Raw genomic sequence first — 26,480 nt, forward strand, 5'->3', positions numbered from 1 at the left:
GGAGGTTGACTCAGGCAAACCCCCAGCTGAGTACAGCACCTGTTTTCTCTATTTATATTACTGAAAGCCTCCAGTAAAATATTATGAAAAAAAATAAGATGCCACCTGGGGACAGCGCTGCAGAGGCAGCCCCTGAACGTTTCAGTTCTACCTGCGCCCGGGGTTCTTTTCTCCAGTCTAGTCTTGATTCGAAATTCATTTTCAAAGGATAGGGTTTTTCGCGCATCCGTTGCTAATGTTATGCTCCGCTGTATTTAAAAAAAAAGTTTGCAAGAGTTTTTAAAGAGTTGCTATGAAGGGAAAGTAGTATTTTAGTTTTTCTCCTCTGCAGTCGATTTTCTCAAAAGGCAGTTGGAAGGGAGGGGAGACGTTGGCGGTATTTGCGGCAAACAGAAGAGGTCACAGAAGAACGAAGAGAAGCCAGTGTACCACACTGCAGAAGGAGCGGGGGTGGGGGAGTGCATTTCATAACCCACAAACGGGTAAACCTGGTGATGTTCCTTAGCTAAACTAGAATTAACATTGTATTACGTCTCCCTGTTTAAAAACATTTTCACATGTATGTCTGTTCAACAAATGGTTATTAATGCCTGTTACGTGTACCAGGAACTGAGCTCAGAGCTGGGGAAGCAGAAGTAAACAAGAGGCATTCTTTTCTGAGTTTCAGATGGCTTGTTTATCCTCTGGTTGGAGAGACACATGGTACACAGGCGATTACAAACCTGTGTGTTAAGTACTAACCTTATCATATTAGCTATTAGAGTGTGGGCTTTCTGGAAAAAAGTTGATACCTTATTAGCAGGAGAGGAGAACATATGCTTTGAATTGGGACATATCTGAGTTTGTAATCCAGTGCCTACACTTAACAGCTGTGTTACTTGAGGTAAGTTGCTTCACTTCTCTGTGCCTTGTCTATAAACCAGTTAAGAATGGTTAGTTGGTCACTTGGTAAGGGATAAACTAATAGTGTATATAAAGTATCCAGTGCTTAGTAAGGATTGAGTAGATTGTAGCTATTTCTCTTGGTACAATAGTGTCACTGCTACTAGTAACCAATGTGTAAGTGCAGAAAGGAGCTTTGCAGGCAAAGGGAACAGCTTGAGATAAAGGCCTTGAGGTAAAAAAGAGCTTAGGTTGTTAGAATGGTGATAGTGGAGAATTGAGTGGGGGTGGGATCATAGAATCCTTCGAAGGCACAGTAAAGGACTAGACATTTTTCTTGAGGACAATAGAAAGTTATTCAGTTCAGTTCAGTTGTTCAGTCATATCCGACTCTTTGCGACCCCGTGAATTGCAGCATGCCAGGCCTCCCTGTCCATCACCAACTCCCTGAGTTCACTCAAACTCATGTCCATCGAGTCGGTGATGCCATCCAGCCATCTCATCCTCTGTCGTCCCCTTCTCCTCCTGCCCCCAATCCCTCCCAGCATCAGAGTCTTACAGGGTTTTAAAAAGTCAAGTAATGGCATAATCAGATTTCCCTTTAGAAAAAAAATTGACTCGTAAGAACTATATGATGAAAGTAAAGAAGATGAAAGTCAGGTCGCTCAGTTGTGTCCAACTCTTTGCGACCCCATGGACTGTAGCCCACCAGGCTTCTCGGTCCATGGGATTTTCCAGGCAGGAATACTGGAGTGGGTTGCCATCTCCTTCTCCAGGGGATCTTCCCTACCCAGGAATTGAACCTGGGTCTCCCACATTGGGGGCAGATACTACCATCTGAGCCACCAGGGAAGCCCAAAGAAGATGAGTTACCACCATTTTATTGATGAACAAACTGAAGGTCTAGAGTTACATGACGTTACCAGCTTGTAAGGTGCTTCCCTGGTGGCTCAGTGGTAGAGAACCCGCCTGCCAATACAGGAGATAGGGGTTCAATCCCTGGCTTGGGAAGATCCCCTAGAGAAGGAAGTGGCAACCCACTCCAGTATTTTTGCCTGGAGAATCCTGTGGACAGAGGAGCCTAGCAGGCTACAAGAGTTGAACACGAGTAGCAGCTAAACAACAGCCACAAACAGCTAGTAAATTGCAAAGCCAGGACTTGTGTTCACGCCTTCTAATTACAAAAGATGTGCCCTTTCCACTACACATTTGACTATTTCTAAGTGAGTGTGTGTGTCTATGGATGGCTAGGAAAGAGAAGTGTCAATGGAGAGACAACAGAGATTCATTAAATTCATACCATATCAAGCATATCTTTCAGACAAGCCTCTGTTGAGAATCTACTGTATACAATGTACCACGCAGGTTCTGTGCTAGGCGCTGACACACAGAGGTGTATAGGATACATCCTTTGTCCTCAAGAGTTACTGGGGCCATGAGAGAAATGTCAAAGGTAGAGCAAGTCACCCCTCAATACCATGTTTGACAGTTTCCTATATCAAATCCCTGTGAACAAGATGGAGGAAAGTAGGCTGCAATGCTATGGTTAGGAGACTTCAGTGCTCTTTGATTAGTCAAAATGTTGAAAAAGCTGGCTTTGGAGTTCATTGAACAATATCCAGAAAGTATTGATAAGTTGACCATGTATCAACATGGTCTTTACTGACCTCCTTTGAACTCTGTTTTTAACCTATTTTATGAAAAAAACGTTATCAACCGCCTAGATGAAGAAATACATGGCAAATTTAGGAGATCTGCAATGTGTTGGGAGACCAGTGGAAATGAGATCCGTTCCATCGTTCAGTCATATCCAACTCTTTGCAACTCCATGGACTGCAGCACACCAGGCTTCCCTGTCCATCACCAACTCCCAGAGTTCACTCAAACTCACATCCATCAAGTCGGTGATGCCATCCAACCATCTCATCCTCTGTCGTCCCTTTCTCCTGCCTTCAATCTTTCCCAGCATCAGGGGCTTTTCAAATGAGTCAGCTCTTTGCATCAGGTGGCCAAAGGATTGGAGTTTCAGCTTCAACATCAGTCATTCCAATGAATATTCAGGACTGATTTCCTTTAGGATGGACTGGTTGGATCTCCTTGCAGTTGAAGAGACTCAAGAGTCTTCTCCAACACCACAGTTCAAAAGCATCAATTCTTCGGTGCTCAGCTTTCTTTATAGTCCAGCTCTCACATCCATACATGATTACTGGAAAAGCCATAACCTTGACTAGATGGACCTTTGTTGGCAAAGTAATGTCTCTGCTTTTTAATATGCTGTCTATGTTGCTCATAACTTCTCCCAAGGAGTAGGCATCTTTTAATTTCATGGCTGCAGTCACCATCTGCAGTGATTTTGGAGCCCAAGAAAATATAAAGTCTGTCACTGTTTCCACTGTTTCCCCATCTATTTGCCATGAAGTGATGGGACCAGATGCCATGATCTTAGTTTTCTGAATGTTGAGCTTTAAGCCAACTTTTTCATTTTCTTTCACTTTCTTCAAGAGGTTCTTTAGTTCTTCTTCGCTTTCTGCCACAAGGGTGGTGTCATCTGCATATCTGAGGTTATTGATATTTCTCCCAGCAATCTTGATTCCAGCTTGTGCTTCCTCCAGCCCAGCATTTCTCATGATGAACTCTGCATAGAAGTTAAATAAGCAGGGTGACAATATACAGCCTTGATGTACTTCTTTACCTATTTGGAACCAGTCTGTTGTTCCTTGTCCAGTTCTAACTGTTGCTTCCTGACCTGCATACAGGTTTCTCAGGAGGCAGGTCAGGTGGTCTGGTATTCCCATCTCTTTAAGAATTTTCCACAGTTTGTAATGATCCACACAGTCAACAGCTTTGGCATAGTCAGTAAAGCAGAAATAGATATTTTTCTGGAACTTTTTTGCATTTTCAATGATCCAGTAGACGTTGGCAATTTGATCTCTGGTTCCTCTGCCTTTTCTAAAACCAGTTTGAACATCTGAAAGTTCATGGTTCACATACTGTTGAAGCCTGGCTTGGAGAATTTTGAGCATTACTTTACTAGCATGTGAGATGAGTGCAATTGTGCAGTAGTTTGAGCATTCTTTGGCATTGCCTTTCTTTGGGATTGGAATGAAAATGGACCTTTTCCAGTCCTGTGGCCACTGCTGAGTTTTCCAAATTTGCTGCCATATTGAGTGCAGCACTTTCACAGCATCATCTTTTAGAATTTGAAATAGCTCAACTGGAATTCCATCACCTCCACTAGCTTTGTTCGTAGTGCTGCTTCCTAAGGCCCACTTGACTTCACATTCCAGGATATCTAACTAGGTGAGTGATCATACCATTGTGATTATCTGGATTGTGAGGATCTTTTTTGTATAGTTCTTCTGTGTATTCTTGTCAATACACAATGCGATCAATGACAGATTAGGATTTGTAAATCTCCATCAACTGAAAAAAGTTCAGTAGTGCTAACAAGATGAAACCTCAAATAAATTGAGGAAAACAGAACAAACACTCTTTAATAAAGCATTGATAATACAGCATCACCCACTTCCCCCTACCCTGCATCCTCAAAGCAAGTTAACAGTGTTTTTTTAGAAGTCTTTAAAATGTACATCATTCTTATTCTACTTTGCAAATAAATCCTAAGAAGGTAACTCTAAATAACAAGTTTTATGCTACAGTGTGCTCATTGAAATATAGCATATGAAAGCCAAAAAAGAAAAGATGCAAACAATCTAAATTCTAGAACCAAGGGGAATGTTAAACAGTGGACTATTCACAAAGAATATTATGCAGCCATTAAAAAACCATGAACTGTGCAACAGTGCTTATGATAGTGTGAGTATTTAACATGATGCAAAACTGCATTTGTTGTTTTATTGTAATGATGTAAACAATAAAAAGTGTAATAGAAATAAAGATTAAAGTAACTACCTAAAAATATTAATGGTGGTTTTACTGAGGTGATAAGACAACAGAGAAGGTTCTTCCTATTTTTCCTCCACTTCCCAAATCTGTGTCATGAACAGACATTGTTTCTATAATAGAAAAATAAGTGTTAAAACTTTATTGTAGTTTAATCTTAACCTTTTAATTCTAAGGAGTGAGTATATGGGCTTTTGTTAAATTGTTCTCTGTATTTCTTATTTCAGTTTGTTTTCAAATAAATTAATTTTGTGAAAACATACTGGACACTTGGCAGTTCCTTCGAAACTTTCACTAGTCTGGTATTTCTCAGGACTTCCCTTGGTGGCTCAGATGGTAAAGAATCTGCCTGCGAGGCAGGAGACCCAGATTCGATCCCAGGGTCAGGAAGATCCCCTGGAGAAGGGAATGGCTGCCCACTCCAGTATACTTGCCTGTAGAATCCCATGGACAGAGGAGCCTGATGGGCTACTGTTCATGGGGCCGCAAAGAGTTGGTTTCCACTGAGCAACTAACACTTTCAAAGCATATTTCATAGAAGATTAGTTTAACAGTATGTTAACTGATACAAAGCAAAAGGTTATGTTATTGACAAAATTTGGGAAACTGAGTTAAACAACTTCTAAGTCTTTTTCAGAGCCTTTAATATGTTGATATATTATTAATATGCAGAATTTACCAATATTTTTACAACTTTTCCTTTGAGAAACATTATCCTTGTCATCTGCTTTCTCATTTTTCCTATATTTTAACATTTGTCCACATTCTTCAGTTCCCCCTTTCCCAGCCCTGCTAGCTTGCTTTCTATTCTGTTCAGCCATGAAAAGGAGACTCCGCCTCATCTCAACAGAACAGGGGCCCTCCTTCCATCCAGGACCTTGCACTCGTGCTCTGAACCTCCCCTAGCATTTCCTCCGGTATATAGTCATTCTCCATCAGTGTCTTCTTTTTTCTGACCTTCTTCTTAGTATGCAAATATGTAAACTGAAATAATTTTTAAGTCATTTATTCCTTCCCATTGTGAACATCTTGTGAGCAGAAAAAATAACATTTTTCTCCTTTTTTTTACAAGGCCCGTAAACAGTCACTCCTGCTAAGAGGGCTAGCTGACACGGCTATGTAGGGGGACAATTTGGCAGTATCTATGAAATTTTTAAATATTCATACCCTATGGCTTAACAGTGCCACTCATGGTATCTCCCCTAGAAAAGTACTGTTGTGTTCAAGGAGACATACATACGATGCTCCCTTGAGGCATTGTTGATAATAGTAGAATTGGAAGTAACCTAAGTCTTCATAAATGGATTGTGTATACCATTTTTGTGTAAGACCTATCACTGAAAAAGGCATAATACAGATACATATGTGGAATACAGCACCTTTTATGTAAGATCATTAAAACATATTCCTTATAAGGCTATATATAATTCTATACAGAAAAGAGTGGAAGGATAAACATTAAATTGCTAACAGGAAGGGATTGGGAGGAGTGATGAAAGAGGCCTTTAGCTTTATTTGTATCACTTCAGTTTACAAGAAGAATATATGCCTGCTTATGTAATGAAGAATTTATTTTTAAAATTCTCATTCAGTTCAGTTCAGTCACTCAGTTGTGTCCGACTGAATCGTGACCCCATGAATCGCAGCACGCCAGGCCTCCCTGTCCATCACCAACTCCCAGAGTTCACTCAAACTCACGTCCATCGAGTCAGTGATGCCATCCAGCCATTTCATCCTCTGTCATCCCCTTCTCCTCCTGCCCCCAATCCCTCCCAGAATCAGGGTCTTTTCCAATGAGTCAACTCTTCACATGAGGTGACCAAAGTATTGGAGTTTCAGCTTCAGCATCATTCCTTCCAATGAACACCCAGGACTGATATCCTTTAGGATGGACAGGTTGTATCTCCTTGCAGTCCAAGGGACTCACAAGAGTCTTCTCCAACACCACAGTTTAAAAGCATCCATTCTTCAGTGCTCAGCTTTCTTCACAGTCCAATTCTCACATCCATACATGACCACTCCTTTTTTTGCCCTAACTTCTCTTCACAGGCAATTTATTTGAATCATCCATACATAACGATTATCTTCATCTCCTGTTCATCTCTTAATCAAGATTAATCTGATGTTTGTCCTTGCTGTGTTAATTTTTTTCCCCCAGAGCCACCACTGGTATTAGCAGATTTATTAGTGCTTTTCTTCAGCTGTTTTATATTTCCTCTAGAATATTGAGCAGTGTTAACCATTTTCTCAGCACTCCTCTTTCTTGGGGTCCAGTCACCAGTGTTTCTTCCACCTCTGCCATTCAGTGAAGCCTGCATGGTAGCATTGCAGAAGTATTTGTGAAATACATTTCAAGTAATTCATTTATTACAATTCAAGACAACGGATAGGAGGATATCCCCTGAGCTTTAAGCTCGCTTTTGTGAGCACAAAATGTAATGTTAATGAAACAAAAAGATACACCAGATTTGGAATTAAAATAACTGGTTTGAAACCTGGTTTTTACTACCTATACCTGTGCAGCTTTTAAGAAATCCCTTAACATCGTTCAGCTTCAGTTTCTTAATTTTTAAAATGGAACTAGTCCCTGCTTTATGGAGCTGTCCTAAGGACTGAATGATAAAATGAGAACTTCATGGCAAAAATAATCTCTCTGCCAGTAAGTAAAAATTTTTATTTGCAAAGTAATTTTAACCACCTTTCTGTATAAAATAGATCCCACTTCTGACAATTTTTATTACCTTCAATATTACTTCTTTTAGCACTCTCACGCATCTCTTATATGATGATGATGTTGGCAATTACTGTAATGATGCCTCAAATTCCGTAGTGTTTCACAGCCTGCAAAAGCATCCAGGCTTGCTCATCCCTTCTCCCAACAATCCTGTGAAACAGTTAAAATGAAGATGTTGTGTTAATATTGGGATTCTGAGACTTTGAAAAGATCTGTAAAATTTTGTTATGTGCCCCAAAATAAATCAGCTGAGACTCTTGAGGGTCCCGAGTTCTACGATCTTTCTCCTGAACTGCAGCCATCTCATTAGAGCTTGTGTCCCCCCATTCTGGATTTTCTTACTGTTATCTTCCTCTCACCTCAGAATTAAATATATTTCTTCCTCATCCTTCATTGAAATGCATCAAATCCATATTTTGTTCCCTTAGATTCTTTTTGGTATTCCTCACGCAAGTCCAGGATTTTGAAACCCATAATTGCACACTAATAGGGAAAGAGAGTAACTTGCAAAATTTTGTGTTCTCTGGCACTAATATACACAAATGCAGCAATATTCCTATCTTTGGATGGAAGAAATGGAAGTATGTAATAATGAGATTTTTTTCTCTCTTTCAACTGATACTCTAAATGAATATTTCTTTCCAAGTAGTCACCTTGGCAAAAACTAGACAACTCTAAATTATAATGTGTTTTTGAGATTTGCTTAAGTACTCTAATCACATTTCTAAAAATATCTTCATAGTAGCAAATCTTCAATCTTAAGGGAAGATTTAATTTTTGGAAATGACTCAAAGTTATCAGAGCCAGTTATGGGAAATAAAAATTACTGAGCCAAGCCATGTTATTTGTGATTAAAGATAATGATGTCAATAGAAATAAAGCCAATATTCTGGTGAGGATCAAGAGCTGATGCTGAGAATAATTTCATAAAAAACAATGGGAGCATTATTAGAATATATAATCTTCCCATATAGTTATAAGTGTTCTGAAAGGAAAGGATTTGATTATATATTCATGATTGCTTTTTAAAAATTTTCTGAGTCTTATTTTTCACACATTTCATATCCCCTAAAAATACATTTTGTAGACAACTACCTACTCACATAGTAAGGCTGCTGCTGCTGCTGCTAAGTCGCTTCAGTCGTGTCCGACTCTGTGCGACCCCAGAGACGGCAGCCCACCAGGCTCCCCCGTCCCTGGGATTCTCCAGGCAAGAACACTGGAGTGGGTTGCCATTTCCTTCTCTAAGGCGTGAAAGTGAAAAGTGAAAGTGAAGTCGCTCAATCTTGTCCGACTGTTCGCAACCCCATGGACTGCAGCCTACCAGGCTCCTCCATCCATGGGATTTTCCAGGCAAGAGTACTGGAGTGGGATGCCATTGCCTTCTCCACAGTAAGGCTAAAGAACCCTTTTTTAGGAAGGGTTCATTCTTGAGCATTGATTACTAGTAAAAAGTCTTTGGTCAACACTAAGTCATTTTCATGCTAATAAAGACTACATCCAAAATGATATACAATCCATCAATTATATTTGCTCTGGGATATACTGTGAGAATTACATTTTGTGCAGATGGCCTCCAGGGACATTCCCCCAGCAGCAGACTTCTAGAAGCTAGTGTTAATTTGTTGTTGTTGTTGTTCAGTTGCTAAGTCGTGTCTGACCTGCACGACCCATGAACTGCAGCATGCCAGGCTTCCCTCTCCTTCACTATCTCCCAGGGATTGCTCAAACTCACGTCCATTGAGTTGGTGATGCCATCCAGCCCTCTCATCCTCTGTTGCCTGCTTCTCTCCCTTAAGTACCAATAATGCACGGGGTGGGGGTGAAATGTCATACTTTGTGAATAGTTAGGGATTGTATTAGTGACAGCAGCCCAAGTTTAAAAATTCTCCCTCAAGACATTCTGGACTGGGAACTACATGAGGGTTCAGTTCAGTTCAGTTCAGTCGCTGAGTTGTGTCCAACTTTTTGCGACCCCCATGGACTGTAGCACGCCAGGCTCCCTGTCCATCGCCAATACTGGAGTTTACTCAAACTCATGTCCATTGAGTCAATGATGCCATCCAGCCATCTCATCCTGTGTCGTCCTCTTCTCCTCCTGCCTTCAATCTTTCCCAGCATCAGGGTCCTTTCAAATGAGTCACTTCTTCACATCAGGTGGCCAAAGTTTTAGAGTTTCAGCTTCAGCATCAGTCCTTCCAATGAACACCCAGGACTGATCTCCTTCAGAATGGACTGGTTGGATCTCCTTGCAGTCCAAGGGACTCTCAAGAGTCTTCTCCAACACCACAGTTCAAAAGCATCAATTCTTCAGTGCTCAGCTTTCTTTATAGTCCAACTCTGGCATCCACACATAACTACTGGAAAAACCATAGCTTTGACTAGACGGAACTTTGTTGGTAAAGTAATGTCTCTGCTTTTTAATATGCTGTCTAGGTTGGTCATAACTTTTCTTCCCAGGAGCAGGCATCTTTACATGTGGGTAAATTAGAGCTATTTTTGAATCCCAGAATGAAATGTACTGCCTTTATATCTATCTGTAAATTGTATATCATCTTATGCTATAACTTTTGCTCCATAGTTCTATACAAGGTTATTAGCAACTTCCTAGTACTAATCTTGTCTTAACAAATTTTTGGTGCACTAAAAACAAAAGCCTTCCCCTTTGTGGCAATTACCAGTAACTACTATGTTGTAAGATTTTTTTTAGCATGTCCATTATCCTCAACCAGAAGAGAGAGCCTTTCATTGCTGTATGGACTTAAAAAAATAGTCACAACCTAAAAGTTGAGAGTTATGTTTTATTCAGTGGGAATTTTTAGGACTCCAAGCCCTGGAGGCAGCATCTCAAGTGACCCTGAGAGAATTGCTCCAAGGAGGTGGGGGGAGGAGTTGGGTTATACAGAAGTTTGCAACAAAGGACGTGTTAAGTTTGAACAACAAACATGTAAAGTTACTTCAGTTGTGTCTAACTCTTTGTGACCCCCTGGTTTTCAGCTCACCAGGCTCCTCTGTCTATGGGATTTTCCAGGCAAGAATACTGAAGCAGGTTGCCATTTCCTTTTTCCAGGGGACCTTCCAGAGGATGGAACTTGTATCTCTTATGTCTTCTGCATTGGCAGGCAGGTTCTTTACCACTAATGCCACCTGGGAAGCCCAAAGAGTATTGTTAATTAAGGAAAACCCAATATCTCAGGTATGAAGGACAGGGAAGCCTAGCGTGCTGCAGTCCATTGGGTCGCAAAGAGTTGGACAAGACTGAGCCACTGAACAACAACAACAAAAAGATATCTCAAGTTAAGGAATTTAGAACTTTTGTATGTGTGGGAAGATGCAAGAGGCTGGGCTCTCTGAAATCATTCCTTTCATATGAATCTCAGCTCTCTGGGGCTGGCATCCTGTGTTTTTCACATCCTCCTCCTCCAGCTCCTCAGTGCTCACCATTGGGAGTGGCTACAGCCTAGTGGCTGCCAGATAGCAGGTATTGTTCTCCTTTCTGGGCTCACTCCAGGTTCAAAAATTCACACTGGGAGAGCTGGAATCACTGATGGCTGTGACATCTTTGTTTGTTGATATGGCAGGAAATATTCCATTTCTCAACTGTCATCATACTTATATACTTGTCCGTGTCGTATAGATTTTTGAGTCTTTGTAGTAGTAAAAGCAATTTGCCACTTTTACAAGTTTTCAAGGAACTTACAGACATTAATTCTTATTGTATTCCTGTGCAATACATTAAAATCAAATACAACTTTAACATTAATTGTACCTTGGAAATAACCCCAATAATCAAGTGTACCTTTGTTAACATCTCATACAGCTCCCACCAGCCTTGCCAAAGTTCCTTCGACTTAGCTAAGCCCACTGCACCATTTCTGTTGGTTAGGTAAGCACCCCTACTCTAGAAAACCACTTTAAGATTTCTACAATTCATAATAAGTCCATTATTGGCATTTTAGAGCTGATAGTTCTGTATTAATAATTGATTTTACTGTTTCAGAGATTAGATATTTGTTTCAGTATAGATTTTTTGTTTGTTTATACTCTTTGATGAAAAACTTCAAATTAGGAGACTTGCTGGAAAAGTATATGTATGCAAGCCAGACTCTTAATGAGATATGCCATTAGTAAAATAAAATGAAACTCCTGAAAGCAAGAAACTTTATCTTTTGCACAGACTGCTAACCTCCTCACCTCACATTACCTAGCACACAGCAGGGATCTGGAGACAACTGTTTATTTAGGATTTCTGATGTTTGCCTAAAGGCAAACAAACAAAAAACAAGAAGGAGAATATTAATATCAACCATAGAAAAATTAAAGCCAAAACACTGTGAAAAAGAATATTATGTAAAGATAAAGGTGGTAAACTCCACGAACTAGTAATGATAATCATGACAAACTTTTACGCACCAAATAAATATTGAATACCAAAGTCCAAAAGCACTTAACAGTGCAAGAACTTGGTTGGAAACACATGCACATGCACACACAATTATAATAGAGTTTCATAAACCTCTTTCAGAATTTAATAGATATGTGGACAAAAAAAAATCAAAGATATTAATATATTAATAATGTAATCAACTGGCTTGGTCTTTAGCCAAACACAGAACTTTGCACACTAGCACCAAAGTATGTATTCTTTTCATGAAACCATGGAAGATTTACAAAAATCAAGCATATATTTTGCCATAATCAGGAATCCAAAAAATGAAAGTAAAAGGATGGTAAAATGTATATAACACAAACACAGTCAAGAAAAACTTCCAGATATAAAGAAGGACACTTCATATTTCAAATTTAAAGTCATCAATAAGATTTAACAATTCCAGGGAATTCCCTGGCAGTCCAGTGGTTAGATTTCTGCACTTTTACTATGGAGGGCCCAGGTTCAATCCCTGGTCAAGGAACTAAGATAACTACAAGCTGCAGGCATGGCCGAGAAAAAAAAAGTTAACAATTCCAAATTTGTAGACACACAATATATACTCAAAATGTGCAATGAAAATTGTCAGAACTAAAGGGAGAAAATAGACATGTCCTCAATCAAAATGGGAAAATTTAAACATGTATCTCAATGACAGATAAAGCAGACAAAATCAATAGGGAAAATACAAATATTATGAGCAAACTTGACCTGTTAGGCACTTACAGAACATTTACAAAACTGACCATATGCTGAGGTATAAAGCAAGTCTCACTGAATTTCAAAGTACTAAAATCATTATAGTCTCTAAGGACAATGGAACTAAACTAGAAACTAATGACATCAAAATATAGTTAAACACATAATTAAAGGGGAAAATATAACCTTAAATACATATATTAGAAAAGAGGCTGAAAATAATGATTTAAACAACCATTTCAAAAAGTTAGGAAAAAATTCTTATCAAATTAAGCCCAAAGAAAGTAGAAAAAAAATAAATAGAAACATATACATAATAGACTCAATTGTCAAGAAAGACTAATTAAATTAATAAACCCTTTACCTATACTGATCAAGAAAATGTGAAGGCACTGATATTGGGTATGAAAGAGAGTATTTTACTACAGACATAAACAGATAAAATATTGTAAAAAGTTAATTAACAGAAGCTTTAATTAAATAGAGTCAGGAGACCAGAAGGGGGAGCTTTCACACCCTGCAACAATAGCAGAGCCCAACAGGAAGAAGAAAGACTGCTTTTCTTTCTTGGCTAAGACTCACCAATGAAAAGCTATGGATTCTTTGTTTACTAAAGCCATCCCAACCTCCTTTCCTGGCTTGCACCATCTTAGTTCCCCGACCAGGGATTGAATCCAGGTCCTTGGCAGTAAAAATGTGGAGTCTTAACCGCTGGACTGCCAGAGAATTCCAAAAAATAATGCTTTCATCACTGGTTAGAATTATCATCTCTTTCCACTCAGACTTCCCCTTGTGTCGAAGCATGTTGGAGATGTTCAGTTGGAGACAGAGAGATTGATTTATCTATTGCTATGTTGGCACCAACCAAAATTTCTTAAATTTTTGTTGAACTATAGTTGAATTAGAATGTTGTTTTAATTACATTTAAGTACAGCAAAGTGACTCAGTTATACAAATACATATATATATATTCTTTTTCATATTATTTTCCATTATGGTTTATCACAGGATATTGATATTTATGTCAGTACCAATATCCTGTGGCTTTCCTGGTGGCTCAGACAGTAAAGATTCCGCCCGCAATGCAGGAGACCTGATCCCTGGGTCAAGACGATCCCCTGGAGAAGGGAATGATAACCCATTCCAGTATTCTTGCCTGGAGATTTCCATGGACAGGAGCCTGGCAGACTACAGTCCATGGGGTAGCAAAGAGTTGAATGTGACTGAGAGAATAACACTTTGACTTTCACAGGGTATTGAATACTGTGCTATACAGTAAGACCTGTTGATTATGGATTGGGCAGATACTTGTGTGGTTTGGGTTTAGTGGAATATGTTTATGGGACTCACAGTCACTTCCATGTATAATTAAGTCATTGATAATCATCCAGAGTATAGGAATGGCTTCTAAGAGGATTCCTACCTATCCATGCCAACTCACCATGAACCATGACACCAGGATCTAGGACCAGAGTTCATATTACAATATAAAGCATGCAGTATCTAGAGAACAGAGGAGAGACAAGGTTGAAAACATGCAAAGCTAGAGCCTAGTCTGTAGAAAAGTCTTCCAGCCATCGAACATGTGACATTGTAACCTGGAGGCTTTGCTTCTCATCAGCACCTGGTCAGAATGGAAGTCCTCTCCTGTCAGGAATGTGTTCAGTGTAGGGTTTCCCAAGTGGCTCAGCGATAAAGAATCTGCCTGCAATGCAGGAGAGCTGGGTTTGATCCCCGGGTGGGGAAGATCCTTGAAGAAGGAAATGGCCATCCACTCCAGGATTCTTGCCTGGGAAATCCCATGGACAGAAAAGCCTGGAGGGCTACAGCCCATGGGGGTCCCAAGAGTTGAACACGACTTAGTGACTAAACCACCATCACCAGCGCAACAGGTACAAGCATAAACAAACCATTCACTATTTTAAAAAGTGCGAGTTGGCATAAAATAGAATTTGTCGAAATTCCCATATGTGTCGGACAAAACCTAGAGCAGTTACAAACACAAGCACGGCTTGTGTGAAGTAACACGTTTTCCGCTTCTATTATTGGACTGATTCTTAATATATCTAACACATCTTTTTCATACAAACTCTGGTGGTTCTAAACTAGACAACATGTGACACTGGCACCAATGCAGTGAAATGATGCTGAAATCTTACTGCTTACATATGAAAAGAATTTCATTAACATTTTCCCAAATTTGACAATGGTTCTAAAAATTCACATGGCAAAACAATCATGAGTTGTAATGCGGAAATTCCAAACTATTAATAATTTTTTTAATTGGCTATGTTTATTAAAAAAAAACTCTGGGAATTTAGATTTATATTTTTTTAAAGAAAAATATTCTCTCTGCTTATTTAGTTTGAACCCCTAACCCATAAATGTACAAACATTTTTCTCAGAAAGTAAAAAATTTACCTGAAAGCTGAGAAAATTTATCTATCTGGCTAAACATAATCAAAATGCCAAAGATGAAAAATGCACGAGAATTTATGACTAGGGGAGTGGATGGGATTTTTTGTCATTGAGAGGGAAAGTTTGGAGCTAGTAATCATATGATGACATATATGTGTGTGTTGTGTGTGTGTGTGTATCTACCCTCAACTTTCATGGCCAGCTCAACTCTAGATGGTTGGTTTTTTAATTTCAGAAAGGAGAAAACAAACAAACAGAAGAAAATAAAAGAAGAGGAATGGAGAAAAGAGAAAAGAAGAGAGAAGGGAAAGGGTGGGCAGAGAGAGCAAAGATTCACTCTATCTTCTAAGCCTTTTAAGCTTCTGCTTTGATTCAGAAACTCAGCCTAGGCTGGTTAAAGTTCTCTTAATACTTGTGCAGTCTCCTTCACCTATAACCAGAAGGACACAAATAGCTTTAGCTTTAGGAAAGTAACTTAACTATTAAGATGACCATTTAGTACACCCTTGCTGTACCCCTCTGCTGTGTATATGCATGTGTGCTCAGTCGTGTCCAACTCTTTACAACCCCATGGACTGTAGCCCTCCAGGTTCTTCTGTCCATGGAATTCTCCAAGCAAGAATACTGGAGTGAGTTGCCATTTCCTACTCCAGGGCATCCTCCAACCCAGGGATCAAACCTGTGACTCTTGCCTTTATTGCATTGGCAGGTGGATTTTTACCACTGTGCCACCCAGGAAGACTGCACCTTTCTGTTAAGTATCCAGAAATAGCCTGTGTGTACTATTAGTCCAATCTATTAATAAAATGTAAACTTCTGATTTATGTCACTGACACCACAAAAGGTGGAATGTATGGGCGGGGGGAAAGGGGTGGGAACTATATGGCTCAGAAATATGTATAATCAATGTAATCATTTTTTTTGATAGAAAGGTAATATTAGTTTAAATGTTGTTAAAAGTCACTTGCCATTTTAACTCTTAAAATGACTTCATAATTCATTAGTCACATTGGTTTTCATTCCTAGTGGAGAATTTTAAATCCCCCAATTTTTACAAGAGACAAAAATACAAGTACATGAATGTCATCAAGGAATTTTAACATTTCAGAGGGACTCTCTGATGACTCAGAGTTCAAATTCCACTGTGCAGAGAATGCTGTCAGTCTTTAGGTTATTAATATAAGTAAAACACATGAAACTGAAAATATTCTGATTGTTACAAACTGATAGCTATGACTAACAATTGTGTTTTCTGGAAGAAATTTCAGGCAGTTTTTTGGTTTATCTCACAGCTAATTTTTTTTTTTTTTTGGCTGCAGGGCTTTCGGGGTTTTAGTTCCCTGACCAGGGATGAACCTGGGCCCAAGCAGTGAAAGCACTGAGTCCTAATCACTGGACTGCCAGGGAATTCCCTCCTGGCTAATTTGTGTGTGAGAGAGTGTGTGTGTGTGTGTGTGTGTATGTGTGTGTATGCGTGTGCTCCATTGTGTTTGACTCTTTGTGACCCTATAGACTGAAGCCCAGCAGGTACCTCTGTCCATGGGATTTCCCAGGCAAGAAAGCTGGAGTGGGTAGCCATTTCTTCCTCCAGGGGACCCTTCGTGACTCTAGGATCAAATTTTCATTTCCTGCCTTGGCAGGTGGATTCTTTACCACTGCGCCACCCCACTCCTTCCTTTAAAAGTTGGCTGAAGCTCACTTTCCAGACTAACCCCAAATCACACAAATCTAATCAGATGTGAATTAAGGTGCAGCCCAGGAAAGGATTAGAAGCTGCTATTAAACTGATGTAATGAAATGTAAGACTTCAAAGGTAGAGGGCTGTCGAGGTACGACCATGAAAAAGTACCAGTCAATTTCAAAGTTGTTGGCAGCGATGGTGTTCTTTGAAGGTAGAAGGTTGGATGGGGATACATCGCCATGATTGCAGTTGGATGGAGAGGTGCAAAGAAATTAAAAGGGGACTTCCCTGACGGTCCAGTGGTTAGGACTCTTCCAGTTTAGGAAACGCGGATCTGATCCCTGGCTGGGGAACTAAAATGCCCAGGCAGGATGTGAGGCACAGCCAAAAGATAAAAGAAAAGAAAAGAAAAGGGATGAAGAGAGTCACTAGATGAGGGTACAGCTGGGTTTAGGAAATGAAAAGTTGTGTAAGAAGTTACAGTTAGAAAAGGGGAGCAGTAATCAAGAGGAATACAAAATGTACTAGATTTTAATTTAAACCCCCAAACCAAAAACATGATTTGAAGAAGTGATCAGCCAAATAAAGACTGGCCTGCGTGAATTATTCTGGAAGGTACCTCCAGGTTCACATCTCCTGACACCAAGCCAATAACCTGTGATCCTAAGTACCTATGACAGCTAGCCTGAGCTTCTCTTAGCCTGATAAGTAAACTTGCAACTCTGAGAAAGTATACAGATAAGCTTTTAGATGGTTAAAAAAAACACGATGGCAAATTAGAGTATTCATATTTTTGAATAGGTATTGTCATAAATTTTGTAATCATTGTTATAGTTTCTATGTTTTGTTCATGATTTGAGGTATTTGATATGTTTTAGAGAATCTGACAGATTTATGTCTTTAAGTGACATACTTAGAAATATTTAACTAATTAAATTTATAACACAGTTTAAGTATTTAAGGGAACCTGATTGTTAAAATCTACAAGTTTTGCCTTATTTTTCATGTAAATACTCCTTAAATGCTGAGGAAGTTTGATTGGATTTTATTAGGCATTTGAGGTGTTAAAAAGAAATAAACTCACTAAATGTGTGACTTATGGTTTGAAATGTCTAAGAGAATTTGATAAAACTGTTAAATATTTAGAGAGATTTAATAATAAATTATAGTTAATAATTCAATTTATAAGATAATTATTAACCAATAAAAAGTAAAAACTGTTTTAAATTTTAAAACAAACTATATTAGATTTATAAATAAAATAAGATTTGTAAGTTGAGCTCAAAAGCCTCAAAAACTTAAGGAGGGTTCAGGATGGGGAACACATGTATGCCTGTGGCGGATTCATTTCGATATATGGCAGAACCAATACAATATTGTAAAGTTTAAAAATAAAATAAAATTAAGAAAGTTAAAAAAAAAACTTAAGTCCCCAAATTTGCAAACATAACTAAATATTAGTTAAAATAAAAATAGCTGTAAAATATCCCAAAACATTGATTGATTACAGGAACTATGATTCATGCATGTGATGGAATTTCTATTAAAAAAAATTTTGTAGAAAAAATCAACATGGATAGCATTTGATTTTTTTAAAAAAACAAGCTGTAAAAGAGTATCATAAGATGATCCTATTTTCAAAAAATATTAATTTTTAAAGTCTATGTATACATACATGCTGGAGATGGAAATGGCAACCCACTCCAGTATTCTTGCCTGGGAAATCCAGGCAAGAGGAGCCTGGCGGCTACAGTCCACGGGGGTCACAAAAGAGTCAGACACAACTTAGTGACCAAACAACAGCAACATACATGCACAGAGAAAAATTTGGATGGACAAACATCAAATTGTTAGTAGTTACTAGTTGACACTTAACAGATATTTGTGTATATGTGTGCCCATTCCAATTTTTCTGGTATCAAACATATATACTTTTGCTGGAAAAAGAATGTTCTTTTTAAAAGAGAAAAAAATGGAGGTAATAGTGCGGAAGTAGCAACGAAGAACTAGAAGAAAGTGGTAGTCCAGGCTCCATTACACCATCATCCCTCCACATCCTTGGGGATTGGTTTCAAGACCCTCGAAGATACCAAATTTCAAGGATGCTCAAGTTTCCTACATAAAATGGCTTGGCATTTGCATATAACCTACATGCATTCCCCTCCTGTGCACTTTAAATCACCTCCAGATTACTTATAATCCTAATACAGATGGGCTTCCCAGGTGGTGCTAGTGGTAAAGAACCTGCCTGCCAATGCAGGAGATACGATAGATGTGGGTTCAATCCCTGGGTCGAGAAGATCCCCTAGAGGAGGACATGGCAACCCACTCCAATATTCTTGCCTGGAGAATCCCATGGACAGAGGAGCCTTGCGGGCTATGGTCCATGGAGTAGCAAAGATTCAGATACAACTGAGCGTGCACATGCATACTTATAGAACTCAGTTGGTGTGAGGCGGGGCTGCCAGAGTGGGCAGTCCAGGGCAAATCTAGATGGAGAGAAAGGGTTTGGCAGACTGGAAGTGACAAGGGAAATGATGAGAAGGGGAGACGGTTCACTCTGGACAGAAACAGCATCAAGCATTGGTTGTGGACACCAGGTAGAACATAATGGTCTAGTTTACTATGACCGTTACTCTGGCTTATATGGAAGAGTGGTGGGAATAAAAACAGGGTATAGGCAAGGCTGTTGTTACCAAGAGACTCCCAGATACAGTGGATTAAATACATCAAAGTTCATTTCTCTCCTCAGCCTTGTAGAGTGACATATGTCACCCAGGCTTTCTGGGTTCCCTTCTGAATCCTAAATACCTTCCATATGTGGCTCCACATCCCTAGGATGCCATTTTTTTAAAAAAAGATTTATTTAGTTTGACTGTGGGGCGGTCTTTGTTGCTGTGCAGGCTCTTCTCCAGCTGGGGTGAGCAGGGGCCGCTGCCTTGTTGCAGCACGTGGATTCTCATTGTGGTGGCTCCTCTTGTTGCAGAGCACAGGCTCTAGGGTGTGGAGGCATTGGTAGTCATGGCTCGTGGGCTCCAGAGAACTGCTGTAGTTGTGGTGCTCCGGTTTAGCCACCCTGCAGCATGTGGAATTTTCCTGGAACAGGGTTCGAACCCGTGTCCCCTGCATTGGCAGGTAGATTCTTATTCACTTACCCAACAGTGATGTCCCAATGCCATCTTTATCTGCACCACCAAAATGCAATTAGTGTCCTGCCCATCCATGTTGCAGGTCAGAGGCAAGAAAAAGCACGTAGAGAATGCAAGAAATTTCCTTTAAAAAAATGTTTATTTTGAAATAATTCCCAATTTACAGAAAATTTTTCGGGATAGTAAAAACAATTCCCATATCTTCTTCACCAAGATTCTCCAGTAAATTTTTTTTTTTTGCATTTATTCTGTTGTATTCATGCTCTCTTTATAGACCCAGATGGACTAGTCCCTGAACACCCTGGTTTGTATTTCCCCCAAAGCACACCAAGGAATTGTTCAAACAACTAAAGAGCCTAAAGAAATATAACAGTGAAATGCAACATGTATTCCTGAATAGGACCCTGGACCAGAAAGGAAAAGAGACATTGTGGTAGATAAACTCTGAAAGATATCTGTGAAAGCTCGGCAGTGTTTGTACTAATGCTGGTTTCCTGATTTGGAGGTTTTGTATCCTTGTTTATATAGGAAGATGTCTGCTTTGGGGGAAATACAAAACAGGGTGTTTAGGGACTAGTCTCTATATGTGTTTATATGATTCATTCTTGGAAGGAACGCCACAGAAATGACTGTGTTCTTCTCAGTGCAGGCATCAAAAGACACTCATTCCATGTTGATCCATTGCTGTAGGTGATATTAACCTTGATCACCTGGTCAAGTTGGTGTCTGCTAGTTTTCTCTGCTATGGAGTCACCACTCTGTAATTGACTGGTATTTTGTAGGGAGGTATTCTGTCTGTAACATCCTTCTATTCCTCATCAGATACCTACCTCCTGCTTTAGCATACACTGATGACTTCTGTCTGAATCCACCATCTCTACAAAGGCTGCCAAGTAGTAATACATTGTAACACAAAATGTGGCACCATAATCCTTGGCTTTATGGAAACAAAGTTTTAGAGAGGCCATTGTGATCCTAGTAGGAAGGAGACAGGGTTGATGGTAGTGGGGTGACTATAACAATCTGGGTAAGACAGTTGTAAAAACGATCAGCAACTCAGGGTAGAATGGAGGGAGGGAACATAGTGAAAACATGTTTAGGACCCAGCTCCTAATCTATCAATAGATATGATGACGAACTGAATGTGAAAATTTAAGAGAAGTTACTATGAGAGTGACAGGTGACACTGGCAGCACGTCTCAGGAATAGCACATTTTGGTTATTCTGAAAATGGGTGAGGCAGGTATAAACTACAGATTGTTGCTGTTCAGTTGCTCAGTCACATCCGACTCTGCGGCCCCAGGGAATGCAGCACACCAAGCTTCCCTGACCTTCACCAACTCCCAGAGTTTGCTCAAGCTCATGTCCATTGAGCCATCCAACCACCTCATCCTCTGTTATCCCCTTCTCCTCCTGCCTTCAATCTTTCCCAGGATCAGAGTCTTTTCCAATGAGGTGGCCAACGTATTGGAGTTTCAGTTTCAGCATCAGTCCTTCCAGTGAATAATCAGAGTTGATTTCCTTTAGGATTGACTGGTTGGATCTCCTTGCAATCCAAGGCACTCTCAGGAGTCTTCTCCAACACCATAGTTCAAAAGCATCAATTCTTGGGTGCTCAGCTTTCTTTATGGTCCAACTCTCACATCCATACATGACCACTGGAAAAACCAAAGCTTTGACTAGATGGACCTTTGTTGGCAAAGTACTGTCTCTGCTTTTTATTACGCTGTCTCGCATATTACCTAACTACAGATAACCTGAATCTTTGGTGTCAAGACGGTGCTGGAAATAGATGAGATGACCAGGAAGGCAGAATGGAGACAGAAGGATTTAACACAGTGGAACACCAGCATTTCACGAGAGGAAGAAGGTAGGGGAGGAGGAGCTGGCAAAGAGGGTTAAGAAGGTTTTATCTGAGAGGTAAGACAATTCAAAGAAAGTGGCTGTAGTTAATCAGACATTAGTAGATTAACTGGCTACCACCTAAGAGAAGTCTGAAGGAATAGAAACTAACAGATTTCACCTGGGAGTTGAGAAGAGTGGAGAAAGAGAAATCCCGAAGAGCCCCAGGTAGGCAGGGAGCAGCACAAAGACCCCAGGTGAACAGGTTTGTGTAGGAAGAGTGAGAAACGCAAAACTAATTAGCATCCCCCTCTCCTCCGTCAACTTCTTGGTACTGAGCAGGGGCCACTCTTTATTCCTCCACAAAACAGTGTTTCCTTTCTTCCAGCATTACCTATCTGACATCCCCTCTCACCACCCAGACCCACAGAGGAAGAGAAAACACCACGAGCTTTACTGTTACTAGACTTGCTACCAAACACATTTTAATAGCTTTAAATATTTTACCTCGAGAAACTACTAGAGAAATAAAAACAAAGCAAAAAGTGAGTGGAATAGAGGGACAGAACTCTGCAAAAGCAGCAGTAAAGCAGTGTATTAGTGACTGTCCTCCTTGAGATATAAATCAGTCCAGGACAGCTCTCGCTCAGCCCCCTCCTCTGAGGATCTATGAGATGCCTGGGGAAGTTTCCTTACTTGGGTTGGGTCCTGAATCAAATGATTCCTTTTTTAAACCCAAGGTTACTTCTGCTGCTGACTCTTGCATGCAATTCTCAGTTTCTTTCTTCCTTTTTTTTTTTTGTTGTTGTTAAAAAAAAAAAATGTATTTCCTGAGATAAAATTCCCATACCTTCCAAGCCACTCACTTAAAATGGACGATTCAGTGGTTACAGTATATTCCCAGAGCTGTGCAGTCATCACCATCACCTAAGTTAAGAAATGTTATCACCCCCAAAAAGAAACCTCAGATTCTGTTAGCAGTCATTGTTCATCTATAATGACACCCCCACGGCACCAGTGCTAGGAAACCACTAATCTACTTTCAGTCTCTACTGATTTGCCTATTCTGGACAACTCATATTAACGGAATCACATCATTTGTGGCATTTTATGACTATTTTCTTTCACTCAGCTTACTATTTTTAAGGCTCGCCATGTTGTAGCATCTGTCTTTCCTTTTATCTGGCCAAATAATATTCCATTGCATCAATACACCAAAATTTTGTTTTCCCACTCATCAGGTGATGGGCATTTGGGTTGTTTCCACTTTTTCACTATGTTCTCGTTGCCAAGAACATTCATGCACAAGTGTTTGTAAGGATACACATGTTCATTTCTCTTGGGTGTGTACTTAGGAATGGAACTGCCATGCTAAGTTGCTTCAGTTGTATCCAGCTCTTTCAGACCCTATGGACTGTAGCTCACCAGGCCTCACTGTCCATGGGATTCTTCAGGCAAGAATACTGGAATGGGTTGCCATTCTTTCTCCAGGGGATCTTTCCTGACCCAGGGATTAAACCTGTGTCTCTTAAGTTTCCTGTGTTGGGAGGTGGGTTCTTTACCACTAGCATTAACTCTGTGTTTAACCTTATGAGAAACTGCCAGCCTGCTTCCCAAAGCAGCTGCACCATTTCCCAACCCACCAGCAGTGTAGGAGAGTCCTGATTTCTCTACATCCTCACCAGCACTTGTTAACTGTCTTTTTGATTCTCAGTTTCTTCTTATCAGAACCTTCTGCTTTTCTGTCTAGATGGGAGTGTAGGACCCAGCAAAACTGCCAACTCTGTTACTCCTGAGCCTTGTGGACAAGAAAAGCAAGTCCTTTTTGGGAATTCCCTGGTGGTCCAGTAATTAGGACTCAGCATGTTCACTGCCACAGCCAGGGTTCAGTCCCTGGTTGGGGAGCCAAGAACCACATAGAGCCCTATACCAAGGTCACAAGTTTGGAGCCTTATACCAAGGTCAGAGGACAAAAATTTCCAGAATTAACCAAGCTCCATAGCAACAGTTGCCATGAGCCTCCTGATCTAAACCAGCCAGTCTCCTGATGTCATATTAGGTAAAATATCCACTCTACCACCCAACGTATACCATCCTAACCAATTACCTACTACCACCCTTCCAATAGGAATTTTCTCTGTCTTCAGGCTATAAAAATCAGCTGTGAGTGTGTGTGTGAGTCGCTCAGTTGTGTCCGACTCTTTGCGACCCCATGGACTGTGTAGCCCGTCAGGCTCCTCTGTCCACGAGATTCTCCAGGCAAGAATACTGCAGTGGGCTGCCATTTCCTTCTTCAGGAAAAATTGGCTACTAGCCCGCAAAAGGTGTCAGCTCTCCCTCAAGCCGGCTCGCTGTTCTAACAGCGTCTCCCACTCTAATAAACTGTTCTCTCTTTCTGCCTCATATCTGGAAATTCTTTCCCAACCCTCACTAAGACCATGACAAACCCTGCACGCCACGTGGGGCAGCCAAAACAAAATTAATTAATTAAATTAATTAATTTTTAAAAAGAAAGAAAAACAAGTCCTTTTTTAATATCTGAAAATTCCACTGCTAGGCTTTGTGCCAGCCTACACTGACCAGCCTGGAGGAGGGCATGGCAACCCACTCCAGTATTCTTGCCTGGAGAATCCCACAGACAGGGGAGCCTAGCGGGCTACAGCCCCTGGGGTTGCAGAGTCGCAGAGTCGGACATGACTGAAGCAACTTAGCATACAGGCACACTGACTGGGCCTCCCTGTCTTCACCCTCCCTGAGGTCCTCTTTCTCTGGCTCCCTAGGGGGAGGGGCTAGGGTGCTATCCTGTCCTCCCCGACCAATTAGTCCCCTTATTTTCCTTGCCCCTGCAGGGTTGTGGCTCCTCCAAATCCTCTCCTCTCGGCTGTGACAATAGAGCCACTTTTGGTCTCCCCTGATACGTAAATGGATCTAAGTTCCCTCTCTCATAATCTGCTTCCCATAGGTCCACTGCTGTCTATTCCATTTGTCTGATGTATGTTAATTAGTTGAGTGTTAAGACTTTCTTGGTTTGCTAAAACTCTACCCCTTTCCTTCAATTTTGTTTTTATTTTCATTATATATTTATTTTAGCCTAAAACGGGTCATAGTATATAGTTTTGTATCCTTCTTACCTTAAACTCTTTGAAAGCACAATTTTTAAAAGTTGAAGTATAGTTTATTTGGGCTTCCCCTGTGGCTCAGTGGTAAAAAGAATCTGCCTGAAATACAGGAACCACAGGAAATGCAGGTTCGAGCCCTGGGTCAGGAAGATCCCCTGGAGAAGGAAATGGCAAACTGCTCTAGTATTCTTGCCTGGAGAATCCCATGGACAGAGGAGCCTGGCGGGCTAGTCATAGAGTTGCAAAGAGTCGGATATGTCGGAAGCAACTGAGGACGCATGCACACATAGTTGATTTCAGATCAGATCAGTCGCTCAGTCGTGTCCAACTCTTTGCGACCCCATGAATTGCAGCACGCCAGGCCTCCCTGGCCATCACCAACTCGCGGAGTTCACTGAGACTCATGTCCATCGAGTCAGTGATGCCATCCAGCCATCTCATCTTCTGTTGTCCCCTTCTCCTCCTGTCCCCAATCCCTCCCAGCATCAGAGTCTTTTCCAATGAGTCAACTCTTCGCATGAGGTGGAATGTGTTAATTTCTGCTGTAGTATAAAGTGATTCAGTTATATATATATATGCACATTTAATATATGTACATTTTATATATACATACATCTTGTATATACATTCTTTTTCATTACGGTCTATTATAGGATATAGAGTCTAGTTCCCTGTGCTTTACACTAGGATATGGTTTTTATGCAAGCATAATTTTTAATTGCTCCCATTTTTGTGTTAACTTCCAAGTTATCCGGATTGTATCTCCTTGCAAAACAAAATATCAATTTGAAATCTATTTAACACAGCAGTTAACAACTAATCTGTAAAGGAATCATATGCATTAATTTCTAGGCATTGATTTCAAAGGAGACCAAACCAATCAATCCTGAAGGAAATCAACCCTGAATATTCATTGGAAGGACTGATGCTGAAGCTGAAGCTCCAGTACTTTGGCCACCTGATGCAAAGAGAAGACTCATTTGAAAAGACCCTGATGCTGGGAAAGATTGAGGGCGAGAGGAGAAGGGGATGACAGAGGATGGGATGATTGGATGGCATCACTAACTCAATAGGCATGAGTTTGGGCAAGTTCCAGAAGATGTTGAAGGACAGGAAAGCCTGGTGTGCTGCAGTCCATGGGGTCACAGAATTGGACATGACTGAGTGACTGAACAACATTTGATTTCAAAATATATCTCTTGTGCATTAAATTGCATCCTCCCTCCCCTGACCCCAAAATATTTTGGAGTTCTAACCCCCTATATCTCAGAGTGTGACCTCATATGGAAGTAAGTTCTTTATGGAGGTAATCAAGTTACAATGAGGTCATTCGGGTGGATTCTAATCCAGGATGACTGGTGTCCTCATAAAAACGGGAAATTTGAACACAGAGACTGACACACACAGGAAGAAGTGAAGATGGGAAGATGAAGACAAAGAGCAAGGTGGTGCAGGAAAAGCCGAGAAATGCCAAAGATTGCCACTAAAGCCTCAGAAGCTAGGAGCACGAGGCATGGAACAGATTCCCCCATACAGCTCTTGGAAGGCAACCTACCCCCCATCTTCATCTCAAATCTCTTGCCTCCAGAACCATGAGACAATAAATATCTGTTGTTTAAGCCAT

The 26,480-nt window shown here is 40.4% G+C and overlaps 1 long non-coding RNA gene across 1 annotated transcript; it reads left to right on the plus strand.

The window, feature by feature from the left end:
• Positions 1-666: 666 nt before the first annotated feature.
• LOC147361620 (uncharacterized) lies at positions 667-26,480 on the plus strand. The gene is made up of 2 exons (XR_015138161.1): positions 667-883; positions 25,709-26,480. It is a non-coding gene; the product is annotated as an uncharacterized LOC147361620 (long non-coding RNA).

This window comes from Bos grunniens, chromosome 12 (assembly GCF_055505025.1).
Source record: "Bos grunniens cultivar Pamir isolate PY7600 chromosome 12, Bosgru_T2T1.0, whole genome shotgun sequence".
In the NCBI taxonomy this organism is placed as follows: Eukaryota; Metazoa; Chordata; class Mammalia; order Artiodactyla; family Bovidae; genus Bos; species Bos grunniens.